The sequence below is a fragment of the Oncorhynchus tshawytscha genome, linkage group LG13, assembly GCF_018296145.1.
Source record: "Oncorhynchus tshawytscha isolate Ot180627B linkage group LG13, Otsh_v2.0, whole genome shotgun sequence".
NCBI classification, from domain to species: domain Eukaryota; kingdom Metazoa; phylum Chordata; class Actinopteri; order Salmoniformes; family Salmonidae; genus Oncorhynchus; species Oncorhynchus tshawytscha.
In genome coordinates, this window is record NC_056441.1 from 21295938 (window position 1) to 21302808 (window position 6871).

The window sequence follows — 6871 nt, forward strand, 5'->3', positions numbered from 1 at the left end:
CCTCCTGTTCTCTGTGTTAACCTCTCCCTCCTGTACTCTCTGTGTTAACCTCTCCCCATGTTCTCTCTGTGTTAACCTCTCCTTTCTGTTCTCTCCCTCTCCCTCCTGTTCTCTGTGTTAACCTCTCCCTCCTGTTCTCTCCCTCTCCCTCCTGTTCTCTGTGTTAACCTCTCCCCCTGTTCTCTCTGTGTTAACCTCTCCCTCCTGTTCTCTCCCTCTCCCTCCTGTTCTCTGTGTTAACCTCTCCCTCCTGTTCTCTGTGTGTTAACCTCTCCCTCCTGTTCTCTCTGTGTTAACCTCTCCCTCCTGTTATCTCCCTCTCCCCCTGTACTCTCTGTGTTAACCTCTCCCCCGTTTTCTCTGTGTTAACCTCTCCCTCCTGTACTCTCTGTGTTAATCTCTCCCTCCTGTTTTCTCTGTGTTAACCTCTCCCTCCTGTACTCTCTGTGTTAACCTCTCCCTCTTGTACTCTCTGTATTAATCTCTCCCTCCTGTTTTCTCTGTGTTAACCTCTCCCTCCTGTACTCTCTGTGTTAACCTCTCCCTCCTGTTCTCTCTGTGTTAACCTCTCCCTCCGGTACTCTCTGTGTTAACCTCTCCCTCCTGTTCTCTCCCTCTCCCTCCTGTTCTCTCTGTATTAACCTCTCCCTCCTGTTCTCTCCCTCTCGCTCTTTGTCTCTGTTTGTCATCCTCTCCCTCCTGTTCTATCTGTATAAATCTCTCCTTCCTGTACTCTCTGTGTTAACCTCTCCCTCCTGTTCTCTCTGTGTTAACCTCTCCCTCCTGTTCTCTCCCTCTCCCTCCTGTTCTCTCTGTGTTAACCTCTCCCTCCTGTTCTCTCCCTCTCCCTCCTGTTCTCTCTGTGTTAACCTCTCCCTCCTGTTCTCTCCCTCTCCCTCCTGTTCTCTCTGTGTTATCCTCTCCCTCCTGTTCTCTCTGTGTTAACCTCTCCCTCCTGTTCTCTGTGTGTTAACCTCTCCCTCCTGTTCTCTCTGTGTTAACCTCTCCCTCCTGTTATCTCCCTCTCCCTCCTGTACTCTCTGTGTTAACCTCTCCCCCATGTTCTCTCTGTGTTAACCTCTCCTTTCTGTTCTCTCCCTCTCCCTCCTGTTCTCTGTGTTAACCTCTCCCTCCTGTTCTCTCCCTCTCCCTCCTGTTCTCTGTGTTAACCTCTCCCCCTGTTCTCTCTGTGTTAACCTCTCCCTCCTGTTCTCTCCCTCTCCCTCCTGTTCTCTGTGTTAACCTCTCCCTCCTGTTCTCTGTGTGTTAACCTCTCCCTCCTGTTCTCTCTGTGTTAACCTCTCCCTCCTGTTATCTCCCTCTCCCCCTGTACTCTCTGTGTTAACCTCTCCCCCTGTTTTCTCTGTGTTAACCTCTCCCTCCTGTACTCTCTGTGTTAATCTCTCCCTCCTGTTTTCTCTGTGTTAATCTCTCCCTCCTGTACTCTCTGTGTTAACCTCTCCCTCTTGTACTCTCTGTATTAATCTCTCCCTCCTGTTTTCTCTGTGTTAACCTCTCCCTCCTGTACTCTCTGTGTTAACCTCTCCCTCCTGTTCTCTCTGTGTTAACCTCTCCCTCCGGTACTCTCTGTGTTAACCTCTCCCTCCTGTTCTCTCCCTCTCCCTCCTGTTCTCTCTGTATTAACCTCTCCCTCCTGTTCTCTCCCTCTCGCTCTTTGTCTCTGTTTGTCATCCTCTCCCTCCTGTTCTATCTGTATAAATCTCTCCTTCCTGTACTCTCTGTGTTAACCTCTCCCTCCTGTTCTCTCTGTGTTAACCTCTCCCTCCTGTTCTCTCCCTCTCCCTCCTGTTCTCTCTGTGTTAACCTCTCCCTCCTGTTCTCTCTGTGTTAACCTCTCCCTCCTGTTCTCTCCCTCTCCCTCCTGTTCTCTCTGTGTTATCCTCTCCCTCCTGTTCTCTCTGTGTTAACCTCTCCCTCCTGTTCTCTGTGTGTTAACCTCTCCCTCCTGTTCTCTCTGTGTTAACCTCTCCCTCCTGTTATCTCCCTCTCCCCCTGTACTCTCTGTGTTAACCTCTCCCCCCTGTTTTCTCTGTGTTAACCTCTCCCTCCTGTACTCTCTGTGTTAATCTCTCCCTCCTGTTTTCTCTGTGTTAACCTCTCCCTCCTGTACTCTCTGTGTTAACCTCTCCCTCTTGTACTCTCTGTATTAATCTCTCCCTCCTGTTTTCTCTGTGTTAACCTCTCCCTCCTGTACTCTCTGTGTTAACCTCTCCCTCCTGTTCTCTCTGTGTTAACCTCTCCCTCCGGTACTCTCTGTGTTAACCTCTCCCTCCTGTTCTCTCCCTCTCCCTCCTGTTCTCTCTGTATTAACCTCTCCCTCCTGTTCTCTCCCTCTCGCTCTTTGTCTCTGTTTGTCATCCTCTCCCTCCTGTTCTATCTGTATAAATCTCTCCTTCCTGTACTCTCTGTGTTAACCTCTCCCTCCTGTTCTCTCTGTGTTAACCTCTCCCTCCTGTTCTCTCCCTCTCCCTCCTGTTCTCTCTGTGTTAACCTCTCCCTCCTGTTCTCTCCCTCTCCCTCCTGTTCTCTCTGTGTTAACCTCTCCCTCCTGTTCTCTCCCTCTCCCTCCTGTTCTCTCTGTGTTATCCTCTCCCTCCTGTTCTCTCTGTGTTAACCTCTCCCTCCTGTTCTCTCTGTGTTAACCTCTCCCTCCTGTTTTCTCCCTCTCGCTCTTTCTCTCTGTTTGTCATCCTCTCCCTCCTGTTCTCTCTGTGTTAACCTCTCCCTCCTGTTCTCTCCCTCTCGCTCTTTCTCTCTGTTTGTCATCCTCTCCCTCCTGTTCTCTCTGTGTTAACCTCTCCCTCCTGTTCTCTCGCTCTTTCTCTCTGTTTGTCATCCTCTCCCTCCTGTTCTCTCTGTGTTAACGTTACTATTTATACACTTTTGTCAGGCATTATATATTTTAATTTCCACACATAATCCCCATAAACTTGATATAGTTTCACATTCTTTTCTGACATATGACTAATATGTTTTGCCTGTGTGCTTTTGACCATATGACAGCTAGGTATATATTCTGTTGCAGTGCAACAGAGCAGAAAACCCTAAGTGGCCTACTTCTATGTTTCTACTCCCATCTGGGTTACTGGCTGCCTCTGGCCCCACGGCTGGACTGTGGAAACTGCACAACAAAAGGCAAAGACCAACACTATGTTGCCTCCTATTGATCTCCATATAGACCAACACTATGTTGCCTCCTACTGATCTCCATATAGACCAACACTATGTCGCCTCCTATTGATCTCCATATAGACCAACACTATGTCGTCTCCTATTGATCTCCATATAGACCAACACTATGTCGCCTCCTATTGATCTCCATATAGACCAACACTATGTCCTCTCCTATTGATCTCCATATAGACCAACACTATGTCGTCTCCTATTGATCTCCATATAGACCAACACTATGTTGTCTCCGATTGATCTCCATATAGACCAACACTATGTCGCCTCCTATTGATCTCCATATAGACCAACACTATGTTGTCTCCTATTGATCTCCATATAGACCAACACTATGTTGCCTCCTATTGATCTCCATATAGGCCAACACTATGTCGCCTCCTATTGATCTCCATATAGACCAACACTATGTCGTCTCCTATTGATCTCCATATAGACCAACACTATGTTGTCTGCTATTGATCTCCATATAGACCAACACTATGTCGCCTCCTATTGATCTTCATATAGACCAACACTATGTCGTCTCCTATTGATCTCCATATAGACCAACACTATGTCGTCTCCTACTGATCTCCATATAGACCAACACTATGTTGTCTCCTATTGATCTCCATATAGACCAACACTATGTTGCCTCGTATTGATCTCCATATAGACCAACACTATGTTGCCTCGTATTGATCTCCATATAGACCAACACTATGTCGTCTCCTATTGATCTCCATATAGACCAACACTATGTCGTCTCCTACTGATCTCCATATAGACCAACACTATGTTGTCTCCTATTGATCTCCATATAGACCAACACTATGTCGCCTCCTATTGATCTCCATATAGACCAACACTATGTCGCCTCCTATTGATCTCCATATAGACCAACACTATGTTGCCTCCTACTGATCTCCATATAGACCAACACTATGTTGCCTCCTATTGATCTCCATATAGACCAACACTATGTCGTCTCCTATTGATCTCCATATAGACCAACACTATGTCGTCTCCTATTGATCTCCATATAGACCAACACTATGTTGTCTCCTATTGATCTCCATATAGACCAACACTATGTTGCCTCCTACTGATCTCCATATAGACCAACACTATGTTGTCTCCTATTGATCTCCATATAGACCAACACTATGTTGCCTCCTACTGATCTCCATATAGACCAACACTATGTTGTCTCCTATTGATCTCCATATAGACCAACACTATGTTGCCTCCTATTGATCTCCATATAGACCAACACTATGTCGTCTCCTATTGATCTTCATATAGACCAACACTATGTTGCCTCCTATTGATCTCCATATAGACCAACACTATGTTGCCTCGTATTGATCTCCATATAGACCAACACTATGTTGCCTCCTACTGATCTCCATATACAGTGCCATACAAAAGTATTCACCCCCTTTGGTGTTTTTGTTTCATTACAACCTCTAATTTAAATGGATTTTGTAATGGACATACACAAAATAGTCCAAATGGGTGAAGTGAAATTTCAAAAATTACTTGTTTAAATTTTTTTTTTTTTTTTTTTAAACGTAAAAGTGGTGCATGTATATGTATTCAGCCCCTTTGCTATAAAGCCCCTAAATAAGATCTGGTGCAACCAATTACCTTCAGAAGTTACATAATTAGTTAAATAAAGTCCACCTGTGTGCAATCTAAGTGTCACATGATCTGTCACATGATCTCATTATATATACACATCTGTTCTGAAAGGCCCCAGAGTCTGCAACATCACTAAGCAAGGGGTACCGCCAAGCAAGCGGCACTATGAAGACCAAGGAGCTCTGCAAACAGATCAGGGACAAAGTTGTGGAGAAGTTCAGATCAGGGTTGGGTTACAAAAAAATATCCAAAACTGAACATCCCAAGGAGCATTACCATTATATCCATTATTAAAAAATTGAAAAAACATGGCACCACAACAAACCTGCCAAGAGAGGGCTGCCCACCAAAACTCACAGATCAGGCAATGAGGGCATTAATCAGAGGCAACAAAGAGACCAAAGGTAACCCTGAATTAGCTACAAAGCTCCACAGCGGAGATTGGAGTATCTGTCCATAGGACCATTTTAAGTCGTACACGGCACAGAGCAGGGCTTTACGGAAGAGTGGCCAGAAAAAAGCCATTGATTAAAGAAGAAAATAAGCAAACACATTTGGTGTTTGCCAAAAGGCATGTGGGAGACTCCCCAAACATATGGAAGAAGGAACTCTGGTCAGATGAGATTAAAATTTAGCTTTTTGGCCATCAAGGAAAACACTATGTTTGGCGCAAACCCAACACATCACCCCAAGAACACCATCTCCGCAGTGGGGATGTTTTTCCATCGGCAGGGACTGGGAAACTGGTCAGAATTGAAGGAATGATGGATGCTGCTAAATACAGGGAAATTCTTAAGGAAAACCTATTTCAGTCTTCCAGAGATTTGAGACTGGGACAGAGGTTCACCTTCCAGCAGGACAATGTCCCTAAGCATACTGCTAAAGAAAAAATGTAGTGGTTTAAGGGGAAACATTTAAATGTATTGGAATGGCCTAGTCAAAGCCCAGACCTCAAGCCAATTGAGAATCTGTGGTATGACTTAAAGTTTGCTGTACACCAACGGAACCCATCCAACTTGAAGGAGCTGGAGCATTTTTGCCTTGAATAGGCAAACATCCCAGTGGCTAGATGTGCCAAGCTTATAGAGACATACCCCAAGAGACTTGCAGCTGTAATTGCAAAAGGTGGCTCTACAAAGTATTGACTATGGGGGGTTGAATAGTTATGCACGCTCAAGTTCTGTTTTAGTCTTATTTCTTGTTTGTTTCACAATTAAAAATATTTAGCATTTTCAAAGTGGTACACTTGTTGGGTAAATCAAATGATACAAAACCCCCAAAAAATTCCAGGTTGTAAGGTAACAAAATAGGAAAAATGCCAATGGGGGTGAATACTTTCGCAAGCCACTGTAGACTAACACTGTTGCTTGTACTGAGGAAGATCAGGGTTAAAGCCATAATCTGCAATTCGTTTGGTAGCCAAATGTTTTCAGCCCCACCACTTGGTTTGAAGTCATATTCTTCAAGAATCAAAATGAGCATTTATAAATCATTAATTGAAAAGGACTATTGAACAGCTGTAAATATTGCAGATTGTCACTAGACATTCAGGTGGGGAAAAAAAGGCACCATTTTCTGTGTGACAGCAAGGCAGCAAGTTTAAGGCTTTTGGTAAAGAAAGGCTTAGGGGTTCTCTGTCAATGAGCAGCAATCACCACAGTCTTCCTGAACCCTCCCTCTGTTCCAGCAGTCAACAGTGCCCTTGGAATCTAACAGCATTGATTTTGTCTGACTGTGTGTGGCGTGTACACAGATAGGGATCAATACTCTGCAATGGTCTATGGTGTCACCTCCCCTCGATCTTCAAACTATTATCACAGTGAAGCAATCTTATCCTAAAATAAATCAATACTAATTGCACTGTACTGTTAGTGCAATTTGAACACATGCATTCTGATACAAGATCAGTACACAGAAACCATAATGGATTTACTACTTAAAATGACAGGCAACAAAAGCATTAATTAAATAAGGTGGCATACCAGGCCAGGCATGAACTTTTAACCCTATGAGCCTCCATCAATCTTTAGTAACGAGA